Genomic DNA, 13379 nt, shown 5'->3' with positions numbered 1-13379 from the left:
CTTGGCCCCGCCTCAGTGTGATGACAGGTGGACAGAAAGAACTAGGTAGGTGGGGGAGCCAGGACTTTCAAACTCTAAACTAGCTGCCTAAGTACCAACATTATAGAAACATTCCTTTTGAGCACCCTGGCGGAGGTGTGAGAAAATGTGATCAAACCAAGAAGGGTTTGTACCATGCCTGACGCTACTCACTTGCTAGAAAATAATGTTCAATTTTCTGCATTCCCTGATTATTGAATATAGTCATTATCCTAAAATAAGCTATACTGAGCTATCACCTAATATATCCAGTCAAGATGAAGATTGGATAGTCAAAACATCACTGCTTACAGTTTTTCTCTTTCATCAATGACCTTGAAATTATTCACATCTACATGTTGCTCTGGTAGCTGTATTTCTGGGGATTTCATCCAGCTATATGTATTGATACCTCACTTAGTTTGAAATTGGTCATTGTGAGTTTTTATCCCCCCCAAGTCAGCAATTGGAACATGAAGGCCCCATGTCCTATCCATGTTGCTCAAGAAGTGAATTTTCAAACAAGCTGCTTAAAAAAAAAACAGTGGTCAGGATTCATTTAGGGTCATTTCTTGTATCTGGTCTTCAAATACCGCTCCCCTCTCCCTCCCTTCAAGCAGTGGTGAAGTTTACCTTTACTGAAAGGGATGTCAGGAATGCTACAGAGGCGCATCTACATTGAAGAAGTAGAGGAATTGAAGTTAACGATTCAATGTATCACAATTGGGAGAAAGCATAAAAGATGTATAAACAAGAACATCAGCATTTTATGCACGAGTTAATGCTTGAATATACATAGCTTTATTTTTCTCTAAAGCAACCATTGCTTCCTCATTATTTCTAACATTTTTTGGTGGAAAACAAATATTTACAAGTGACAACTTGAATTACAAAATAGATTCTTGTTTGTGATTATAAGATGTTTGCTTATTGCGATGGTAGACAAATTCCTAGTATAGCATAAGGTGCGTTTCATATTCCTGAAGTCTAATAAACATAACTCATGGTGAAAAAAAAATGCATTCTGAAATCCATCAACTTCCACTCAAATCAGATATTTTCAAGATACTGTAACGTAAGTGGGAAACAAAAAAGTTGAAGGCTGATAGTCTTACTTTATAGGCAGATTATCTGTTCATTGGAATAGCATTCCCAGCTGCACTGAAAATGTTTTCATCACAAAGGGTGGAGGACATCTTACACCGTGCAGTGTAAGTCAAGGCAAACCGTAATTTACACTTCAGAATAAATGCCCAAGGGAAGCCCGCTTCCCCAGCTGCCTGGCTCTTTGATTGGCATCTCAATAGAACTCTCCCAAATTGGAGGTTGGTCCCAGGAATCTGATCCTCCTGGTTTCCAATAACTGTAATTCTGGGCATCTCATCTGAGAAAAGTAATATATATGCCAACAGGATGTGGAAAGAGCCTTGGCTTACTGCGAAAGCCAATGGGAGAAAGAGAAGGACTCCAAGAAGGAGAGGCGGGGCAAGCATCCTAAGCATCTTGGAAGTGTATGCCTGCTCAAGGTCCTGATGCTTTTGCGGCTGTCGGTAAGGTGGCAAAGAGCAGATACGCACGTGTTTTCACACGGTGTATGTGTGTGCCTTTCATGTAACTTCTCAGTCCAAAACTCATCTTCTCCAGAAAGAATTACCTATGGAAAAGAGTAATACTCGTGAGGTGCTTCATTAGTTTATCAACTTTCCATCCAATCCAAGTCCCATATTAGACTTTCTTCTCTCCCTTTTCCTCTTTCTTCCTCTCTCCTTCTAAACCCCCTCTCTCTGCCTGCCTTGCTCCCTCCTTCACTCAATCTTCACCCTCTCCCATTTATTTTTCTTCTTTTAAAAAAAGTTTCTTTTGGTGTTAAAAATCATCTTAATGAAAATAAGCAATGTGTGGCTTTATAAATATGAATATGAACAGAAAAATGAAAGAACTGATAAAATAGATCTGCTGACATGAGAGAAATCTAGGTGCATTTAAAAAAAAAAAGACACATCTCTCCAATAGGTTAACCAATGGCATCCATCTACTGATTAAAGTCTTTTCTGGTCCCAATGATTTAAAATGTAAAACTTATTCTAGAGAAAATTCTCAGTTATCATGAATATTACTCAATGTGATTTCCAAATTTATTTACCAGTTCACATTTCAATATTAGTTGGCTAATTATTATAACTTCAGTGAATTTTTGCCTGTACTTATAAATATCCTCCTATGGTAATACATTACTGAATCTTTCTTCACATTTTTGGCAGATAAATGCTATAATATAGTTGCCAAGAATTTTTTTGATATTCCTTAGGAATCAAATCATGATTAATTTGGCAGGAAGTGACATTTTTATGTTTTTGCATTTTATGTAATTTGCATATAACATTTTATTTCAATTCTGTCTTATGGCCCGACCGTAAAACTTCAAAAGTTGTTTTCTTTTTTGTGACTTCCATCAAACTGGAATTTTGTTCCTTTCGTAGGGTGAAAATTAACTTTCTAGATGAGTATTTTAAAACTCAGCGATTTTCATCTTCACTATTGATTGCAGGGGGTTTTAATAGAAATGAGATTCTTACTGGGAAGCTTTGCTGCAATTAGTGGGAAAGAAAACATTTCTTTCAGTTCTAGCTTCTAAACTAGTGGGTTATAGATGTGGCAATGACCAGATCTTTGCCAACACACAGAGACAGTGTTTGGAAGAGAAGTCCACCTAATATAAGTGAGAACCCAATGTTGCGAGATACGAGCTGAGGGACTCCTTTGGATAAGGTAAAAGTATTTCCTGTCTCAGCTAGATCTGTGCAGTGTGTTTTCACTACAAAGAATAACAAGTTCCCTTTATTACACTAAAATTCTGTCATTTACTCTGAAAGAGACACACATACAGTATTTTGTGCTTGATGTTTAGATATCTAAAAATAATTAGCATCAATATGCAAAAGAGAAGATAAATTGCATTCTGTGAAAGCTCAAGACATATGGACTCATTTAATAGAGATGTTTGGGATTAAAATATGTAGTTCGCTTATGCCCTTTCCGATTGCGCCTGGCTATATTTATCATTAAGAATGATATTTCCAATGGTGGTTAGGTGCTCAGTGTCCATTTTTTCCGCATACATGCCTTTCTGTAGCGCAATCAGATTGGCATGTATGATTTTGTTTTTGGTGGCCTATGAAGGTTTTTTTCTTTCACTTGGTATCACATCATAGCATGTCACATGCCTTTTCATTCTACAGGCATATTGGTAAAAAGTAACGCGCTATGCCCACTGAACTCAGACATTCCTTCCCACATGCTCTGCTTCCACCATCAGCCAGGCCTATTCGTTATTTAAATTTTCTCTACATGTTCTTTATTTCTTTTTCCCTGTCTGCTGACTTCTGAAGGAGCAATGTCAAACTACACTTCAGCTATCATCACGATGGTTGTCTTAGTGTAAGATGCAGCGGCACATGGTTAGGAACCTGAATCTCAAAAAAAAAAAAAAATGTCTCTTTCACCCTTTGTCCTATTTAGCTCAAAACATACTTGTATGATATGAATATGGCTTTAATGTTTTATTGGCCTTAAAATCGTGCATGAGGAGGAAGCACTCCGGTGTGGTGGGTGAATTACATAATAACATCCCATCTAGGGAACAGTTCAAGTGCCTTCTGCTCAGCTACCCATCCAGGTCCCGGTATTGCTTCTGGGGAAGCAGCAGCAGGTGGCCCATGAGCTTGGGTTGCTGCCACTACATAGGAGACTCAAAAGAATCTCCTGGCTCCTGGTATTTGTCTGGCCAAGCCTTTGATAGTGTGACAATTTGGAAAATGAATCAGAGGGTGGAAGATCTCTTCTCTCTCTGTCTCTCTTCCTCTAGGCAATTCTGCCATAATGTTGATAATGACAAATGATGCATGAGCATAATGCTTTCAGCAAGCAAGACAGACAAATGACTTTGCAATTTAACATTATATAAAACACTCACTGATGATGTTTGATGATCTACATTGCAGCTGACATTTAAAAAATGACAACTTGGAACCCAGTACAATAATGTAGTGCTTGAAGTCCTGACCTTTAAAGTGCCAGAAACCCATATGGGTGCCGGTTCTGGTCCAGTGGCCCCACTTCTCATCCAGTTCTCTGTGGCCTGGGAAAGCAATCAAGGATGACCCAAAGCCTTGGGTTCCTGCACCCATGTGGGAGACCTGAAGGAAGTTCCTGGCTCCTGGCTTCAGATTGGCACAGCACCGGCTGTTGCGCTCACTTGGGGAGTGAATCATCAGACGGAAGATCTTCCTCCCTGTCTGTCTTCCTCTCTGTAAATCTGACATTGCAATTTAAAAAATTAAAAAATAAATTAAATAAATCTTAAAAAAATATAGTCACTCAGTGCTAACCATTGCAGTCATTGCTGACTATACCATCACTTAGAAGATGTCTCTCTCCTCTCTCTCTTTCTCTCTCTTTCCCCCCTCTCTGCAAATCGGTCTTTCAAATAAAAATAAAATAATATCTTTAAAAAATATGTTAATGTCCCAGCATGTTAGTCTAGCAGCTTAAATCCTCCCCTTGTACTCGCCCAGATCCTTAAGGCACAACGTCCTGTCCCAGAGGCCCCGCTTCCCAGCCAGCTCCCTGCTTGTGACCCAGGAAAGCAGTGGAGGATGACCCAAAGCCTTGGAACCGTACACCCTGTTGGGAGACCTGGAAAAAGCCTCTGGCTTCTGGTTTTGGATTGGCTCAGCTCAGCTCTGGCCATTGCAGCCACTTGGGAAGTGAACCAGTGAATGGAATGGCTTTCTCTCTATTTTTTCTCTCTGTAAATCTGACTTTCCAATAAAAATAGATAAATCTTTAAAACAAATTTAGCAAAGTAAGAAGTTGATCTTTTGAAAAACTAAATAGACAAAATGGTAAGCATTGCGTGGTGGAGCTGGGTGTGTGAGTCCTAGGGTGAGGCATCCAGCGTGTCCCAGGTCATATGATCCTGCGACTTGGGCCTGCCTGCACGGTGGGTGCTGCACCCGCGAGCCTTAGGCGGTGGGGGTCTGGCTTGGCCCTGGGTCTCTTGGTTCAGGTCCTAGGGCCCCCTACATGGTGGGTGTCAGGTCTGAGACCCATAGGTGGGCATCCAGCAGGGCCTGGGTCTCCTGGTCGAGGTCTGTGGGCCTACGTGTGTGGTGGGTGCTAGATCCGTAAGTCTTATGGGTGGAGGTGCCGAGGGGCCTGGGTCTGCTGTCACCAAGCCCACCTGTGTGGTGGTTGCTGGATCCGTGAGCCCCAGGAGTGGGAGGTCTGGCATAACTCAGTTCATCTGCTCAGGTCCATGAGCCCACCTAGGAGAACTAACCCTGTTAGATCCTTCCCACCCTGATAAACTATGTAAACATCAGCTTTTTAAAAAAGTTAGGCATGTTAACAAAAAAAAAAAAAAAAGGAAGAAGAAAAGTACAAGTGAAATTGGAGATTTAAAAAAAAAAAAAGGTGACATTGTATGGCAATGTAGCAAAAACAAAGGTTTATAAGGAATATGAGTAATGAACTAACCAGAAAACATGAAGTAACCAGAAAACTCTGAGGAAACTGATGAATTTCTCTACTTATATAATTTACTTTAACTAAATTGTGAAACAAACCAATACTGAATAATAAAATAGGAGCAATATTTATATTTCCCATCATAACTAAATTATACAAAGCATTTAAAAAACTAACTCAAGAATCCCATGTGGATGCCTGTTCTAATCCCAACAGTCCCACTTCCCATCCAGCTCCCTGCTTGTGGCCTGGGAAAGCAGTAGAGGATGGCCCAAAGCCTTGGGACCCTGCTTCTGCATGGGTGACCAGGAAGAGGCTCCTGGCTTCAGATTGGCATGGCTCCAGACTGGGGAGTGAATCATGAGACAGATCTTCCCCTCTGTCTCCTCCTCTCTGTATATCTGCCTTTCCAATAAAAATAAATAAATCTTAAAAAAAAACCTAACTTGACTACTTTTTGAAATGTTCAAAAAAACTTGAAAAGGTAGTGACTACCAAACTAGTTTGTGAGTCTGGCATTATGGTGCTAGCAAAATCCAAGAAAAGAAAAAGTAAGCTACAGGCTGACATATGTGATGAATACCAACAAAAAAGTTCTTAAAGATATTAGCAAACTCAGTCTAACAATGCATTAAAAAGATACACTATGAGCAAGGGAGATTACTTTCAGGCTCCAAAGATGGTTCAATATTTCTTAATCAATAAATATAGGAATTAACATCAATAGAATGAAAAACAGAAACCACATGATCATTTTAATGGGTGCATAAGAAATATTTGTTAAGCTTCAACATCCATTCATGACAAGAGTGCTAACGGGACACACAGAAAAATTACATCTCAACGTAACAGATCCTCTACACGACAAACCTGACACCCCTATCGCACTGAATCGGGGCAAAGTTTAAAGTTTTTCCTGTGAGCTGGAACCAGACAAGAATATTCAGTTTAACCACAGGTCTTCGTTATAATATTGGAAGCATTAGCAAGCATGATTAGTGATGAGAAAGGAGCATGGACTCAGCCAAAGTAATTATTCTCAGATGACTGGACAAAGCAAATACAGCACATATACCAAAGAAAACATCCTACTGTGGTCGAATGAGTGAACTCCTGTCGCTTGCAGCCAGCTGGATAGAACTAGAGGACATCGTTTCAAGTGAAATAAGCCAAACAGAGACAAATAGCACACAGTCTGCCTTCTACGTGTAAGTTGATAAAATCTCAATTTGGGTATAAAATGATCATAAGTTGTTGCTGGGAGACAAGCAGGTGCATTGAGGATAGTTAGATAATGGTTATTGAATGCGAGTTCCATGGAAGGAGCAAGTTCCTCGTGTTACACCACACTGGGAAATTACTGTAGTAATTGGAGACAAGAGAGAAAATCCCCTTTGGATCCCGGTCTTCGGGGAATGCAGTTAGTCCTTTATCATCAAAACGCAAGCTAGCTCTGAGTTTCACATCTATATCTTTTCTTTAGAAAAAGGATGGTGTTTCCTAAGGCCACTCCTAATTTCCTGAGAAATTTTTACCTTGAATGGTCCTAATGGTCCATTGGAAGGAAAGGAAGGAAAGAAAGAAAGAAAGAAAGAAAGAAAGAAAGAAAGAAAGAAAGAAAGAAAGGAAGGAAGGAAGGAAGGAAGGAAGGAAGGAAGGAAGGAAGGAAGGAAGGAAGGAAGGAAGGAAGGAAGGAAGAAAGAAAGAAAGAAAGAAAGAAAGAAAGAAAGAAAGAAAGAAAGAAAGAAAGAAAGAAAGAAAGAAAGAAAGAAAGAAAGGGTTTGAAAGGCGAGGGAATACAGAATTCAATCATGGTATCCCACACATGTAGCAAGGACCCAAGCACTTGAGTCAAGACCTGTTGCTTCTCACCGTCTGAGTTTGCTGGAAGCTAAACTTGGACATGCAGCTGGGATTCAGACCCAGGCATGCTGACGTGGGATGTTGTCTTAGATGCTGTACTGATATTAGCAACATTGATCACAACTACTTTTTAACTAATTTTCCACATTTACTGGAACTTGCATATTTTTTATCTTTCATTGCATTGCAGTGGTAAAATACATTAATGTGATGATGAAAGTTAACATATTCTGTACTCTTGGTATAGATTCCATTTGGACATGGTGTAATGTCTACTTAAAATGGTTGATTATTTTCTAATATTATTTTTGTTGTCCTATATGGCCTTGCAATATCAATATTTTAATTTTGATTTTAACTTATAAAAAACTTATAAAAACTTATAAAAACTTAACTTATAAAAACTTATTAGTTTTATAAGTATTTTATCAGATTTGTCATTGGCATTCTCCTCTGTTCATTTAGCAGATTAGGTGTTTTTTTCTTTTGTCACCTAAAACCATTGTGTCTAGTTAGCTCTAGATAGCAGTGGTATATAAAATTCACACCAAAAAAACTATATTGCCCTAAAGATTTTGATGTCAAGTTCTTTCTCACAATTTCTTTAAAAGATACAGGACTGTAAGTTGGTGTTTATTTCAGTGTTAGCTTTAATAAAGAATATTTTGCAAAGAATTTGAATATCTTGGCTCAGTTGAACAAAATACAAAACTGTACTCATCACCATGTTGCGTCATTACACTTTTATTATCTTGTCATTTTTTTATTTTCTATAGCTTCTTTTTCATCAGGAGTAGTTAACATCTAGCTTTCCAGTTCCAATGTAAGTCCTTGATATTTTTCTCTGTTACACTTAATGAGGATTTGTTGGTGTTTTATCTCATGACTTTATCCCAAGAATCAATAATAAGTTCTTACATGTCTGCCTCATTTTCCATGTGCCTGATTCCTGCTTTTAATTATTCCTTTCTTCTCCATACTTCCGGGCTAATGTGCTATTTCTTTCCTAGATTCTTCTGGTAGAAACAGGTTACTGGCTTCCAACTTTTCTTCTTTAATCACGAGTTCTTTTTATGCAGGAAATGTCCTCAATTTACTATTTAGCTGCACCAAATACATTTTTGATATGTTGTATTTTGGTTATAATTCAGTTTGAAACGCTTTCAAGTTCATTTCTAATTGCCTCTTTGATCTAAGGATTTCTTGTTTTTAAGTATGTGGAGTCTGGTGGATTCTAATTGTTACTGATTTTTATGTAAGTTTGCTGTCATCAGAGGATATGCTGCACTATGTTTAAGTCTTGTGAAATCATTGATATATATTTTATGGGAGGCATGTGATCTATCTTGGTGAATAATCTATGTGGGTTTGAAAAAAAAAGGTTTTGTCTGTTATGTTGTATATAATATTCTTAAACTATACTTGAGGAAACTTATTTAGTACCTGTCATTAAGTTTGATCTTTTGTCTTGTGACTTTTGATATTCTAGTGTTAAAACTTACTGTCTTGGGCCCGGCACAATAGCATAGTAATTAAGATCCTCGCCTTGCACACCCGGGATCCCATATGGGCCCCGGTTCTAATCCTGGCATCTCCACTTCCCATCCAGTTCCCTGCTTGTGCCCTGGGAATGCAGTTGAAGACGGCCCAAAGCTTTGGGACCCTGCACCCATGTGGTAGACCTGAAAAAAGTTCCTGGCTCCTGCCTTCAGATTGGCTCAGCTCTAGCCGTTGCGGTCGCTTGGGAGTGAACCATCGGATGGAAGCTCTTCTTCTCTGTCTCTCTTTCTGTGTATCTGGCTTTGCAATGAAAATAAATCTCTAAGACAAAATTACTGTGTTGATCAGAGAATTCCTCTGCTTCATTTATTCTATTATTTTGTTTTGGATTTTTTTAAGGTGTTTATTTGAAAGTCATAGTTACAGAGAGAGAAGGACAAACATTCACATAGAAACGCAGAGAGAGAGAGGGAGTAAGAGGCAATGAGAGTGAAAGAGAGATATTCTATCTTGTGGTTCAATTCTAAATTGAAACCCTAAAGATTTCAAAGCGGCAATGTTTACATGGTCATCATACAGACCTGCCATCTCTAAACTGCAGGTTGAGTGGCAAATAGCAGCCAGGATTCATACTTTTATCAGAGACATCACTTGTTTGTTACAGGATCCACCCTCTGATTGCATCTTCAGGGTATAACGTGTGCTGTTTTTGGGAAGCCTGTCAAGGTGTATCAACCATGCTCAAGTATGTTGGCAGCATGCCACCCTGAGTTAACAGAGTTAACCCAGTATAGCCCCATATACTGACAAATGGAAAACAGTTCCCATCCCAACACACTGCATTTTATGTGTTTATGCTTCAAAGTCCTGAACAACCTAGGAGAAGCCTGGAGATAATCATGTTTGTCAGTAAGACTGAAAGCTTGAAGTCCTTGGGACACAGGAGCTGGCTAAAAGGGCCTTTAAATGGCTGGCTTGGAGAGTTCCTCAAAAGCCTTCTTGTACCGCTGGTTCTCCAATGCACATTTCAGAGCCTCAGCTATGTCCTGTAATGGTTTTTAAAAAGGTTAAATTCCCCTGAAAGATTGACCCTTCCCTTCCCCATTTCCTAAACAGCTATTGCTGCAAGCAAAACAAAACAGGTCTTTGAAGTAGGAAAAATCAAACATCTAAGACATTGAAAAAAAAAAAAAAGAGAGACAGATTTCAAATTTCGTGAATTAATAACAACTTTAGGATCACATTTTTTCGGGGCCTCATGGCAATTTCCTGGCTACTGAATTTGGACACTGCAAACAGGAAACTTGGAGATTAAACATCACCAATATGCTAATCTTGAAAAACATGAATTACTTTCAATTGCAGTCCCCCTTGGCTTCTTCACGCAGAGTTTTTCACAGTGTTCGTGGCCTTCCACCATCAATATTGTCCACAAACTGTGTGTTTAGGGATACTCCATAACTACTGAATCAAAAGGCTTATTGAGTATCTTTACGTAGTTTTAGTGAGACCTGTGTATTGAGATAATGTGACTGCACGTTATGGAGCTATTTTCTTGGGGTGAATGTGTAGCTCAGCAATTAAGTGTTTGCTTTGATCTCTACATCCTATGTTAGAGCAACTGAATTAGATTCTCCCCTTGTCCCCTGATTCTAGTCCCTTGTCAAGGTTGATTCTGAGAGGCAGTGGGAACAGATCAAGTGGCTGAGTGCTGAAGGACACCCAGACTTGATATTCAGTTCCTGATTTTGTCCTGGCCCATTCCTAATTCTTTCAGGAAGTTGGGAAGTGAACCAGTGGATGGGACCTCTTGCTTTCTCTTTGTCTCTGGAATGTAACAACAGCAGCAAAGAGAAAGCTCTCTGCCTCCAGGAAGAATGACAGTGGAGATCTAAGGCAGCTCGCCCTCTTCTTGTTCTATCTCCACTTCTCGTGTTTATTTCTCCTGGCAACACAACAGTCGTATTATACAACTAGTGGAATTGTCCAAAGGATGAGAAGCCAGGAGTGAGGGTAGGACTGGCGGCTCCTTCCTGTTCTACCTGAGCCTGTGTTCTCCTTACAGTGAGAATTATGGGCTCATAGGACATCCTACCTCCTTCTGTCTCATCCTCATTCAGTATCCCGTCTGTTTTCCCTTTGCATCCCCATCTGTTTCCATCTCACTTCTCTCCCATGTCTTTCTCCACTGCCCCCTTTATTTTTGCTATTTCTCAAGTTCTCACAATGGGGAACAAGGGTCTTATCAGCCAGAGACAGAGGTAAGCAAGCATTTCAGAGAACGGGAATTAACATTGTACTGTTTGCTTCAGATCCACTCATATTCAACATTAAAATATACCTTCCCACACACTGACTAAAACTTCCATTCCAAGAATTTAAAGCCCAGGGCTCACAGAAGCTCAAAGCATATCCCAAGGTGATATCAGTAGTAGGTGTTTGATCTGGGAAACAAACCAATTTTTACCTGCTTGCAAAATTTTTGCTGTCCCTTCCTCACTACACTGGCTTATAAGTGTTGGGCTTTTATTGCTCCACTGTATTTCTGGATAGTGGTGACATATTCAGGGCTTGCAAGTTATAGGGTTTTTTTTTTTTTTGAGTCTGCTTAGTTCTTTTTATAAACAAAACAAAGATAAATGCTTTTGTCTTACATACAACTCATGGAAAACTGCCCTTTACAAAGAGTATTTTTACTTCTTTCTTTGTTATTTGTGCATTAAAAATACCTTTGGGAAATGAAATTTTAAACAAAGGAAGGAGATAAATATGGGGCTGTTTCTATATGAATATTACAGGCTCTCTGCTTTTACAAAAATTTGGAAAAGATAATAATAATTATTGTTTAGCAAGTTTGAAATAGGGCTAAGACAAGGAGTGTGGGATGATATCATTGTCCTTTAGCATCAGCCTTAGAAGATGGGCTTATTGCTGCAATAGAAACCATTTTTCTGACTATGACTAAGGCAGAAAAGCCAGCCTGCATAGCCACTTGTGCTTCTCAGGGAGAGTTACAATGCCTTACAAAATTATCTTCCCTGCTTGTCAACTGATGCTGTTGAACTTGGGTTATGCTTGGAACTCTCTCCTAGATGTACTCCTTGCTCAGGTGACTTGTGCAATGCCTTGCAGAATTAAGTTCTCTGGAGATTGGAAGAGGTTGTGCCCTGACTTTAGATCCTGACCCTGTGTTTTTTAATCAGTGTGATTTGGGACAAAGGAATCTATATCAGAGACCTGGTATACCATGAGAATCATTTAATTTCCTTATAGGACCAAGTGTCTTCAACTCAATCAGCTGCACAATTTTTAGGGTTCAGAGTTAAATGGAAAAATATGACCTTTGGTTCAAAAATTACTGAGACATTCAAGATAGCAACAATAGAGAATTTAACAGTCTGCATCATATGGAGTGTTGCAGGAATTGAACATTTTAAATGCTGTATGGGCAGCCAGGCTGAGAACTGTCCCAACAACTTTACTGCAACAAACCTAATGTGATAGGTAACTCTGCAAATGGCCCGACAGACCTCAAACTTCTATGCACATACCTGTAGGAGCAGGTATACTAATGCTTTTAAAAGTAGAATAATGTAGAATGAATGGCTTAGAGTGGGACCACACTATGGAATAGGGAAATAGAGGATCTTCTGGAATTTTTAATGAGGGAGGTGGTACAAAGGATCATGGACACAGTCTAAAGAAATTCTGCATATGGGGCCAAGCACTTAGCCTAGGGGTTAAACTCCGTGCCTTGCACACACCAGGGTCCCATATGGACACCGGGTCATGTCCCAGCAGCCCCAATTCACATGCAATGCCCTTCTTGTGGCCTGGGAATGCAGTCAAAGATGGCCCAGAGTTTTGGGACCCTGCACCCACGTGGGAGACATGGAAGAGGCTCCTGGCTCCTGGCTTTGGATTGGCTCAGCTCTGGCCATTACAGCCACTTGAGGAATGAATCAGTGGATGGAATATCTTCCTCTGTCTCTCCTCCTCTCTGTATATCTGACTGTCCAATAAAATAAATAAATCTTTTTATTTTCATCCTGTATAGCAGGTGAGATGATCGTGTGGCTATGTGAGGCTGTAATTTGAAGGATATATCCTAGAAGAAGACATAAAACAGTGTGGGGTTACCTGAATATAGAGGAAGTCAGAGTGAACATTGCTGAAATGGGCCTCGAGAAATTCATTGAATTAGGGAGAAAATAATTGTAAATGATGCTGGTAAGAGACTCCCAGGGTGGAAAATCAAGAGATGACTTTGTTACTGAGTCACAGAGAAGAGTTTGCATATTTCAGAACCAGTGTTTCTATAATGTATGTGAAGAATGGATTTGAGAGGATTAAGACTGGCGCTCAGACACTCATCAAGGCAATTGTAATACTACGAGAAGGGGGGAGGATTTATGGCATTAAACACCGGGATGGGAAAGAAGCTGATTCTAAACATGTTTAGAAAGTAG

The sequence above is a fragment of the Ochotona curzoniae genome, unplaced genomic scaffold (genome assembly GCF_017591425.1).
Source record: "Ochotona curzoniae isolate NIBS_2020 unplaced genomic scaffold, NIBS_Ocur_1.0 contig_1302, whole genome shotgun sequence".
Classification (NCBI taxonomy): domain Eukaryota; kingdom Metazoa; phylum Chordata; class Mammalia; order Lagomorpha; family Ochotonidae; genus Ochotona; species Ochotona curzoniae.
The sequence above is the reverse complement of the archived record's forward strand: the minus strand, read 5'-3'. Positions refer to the sequence as shown.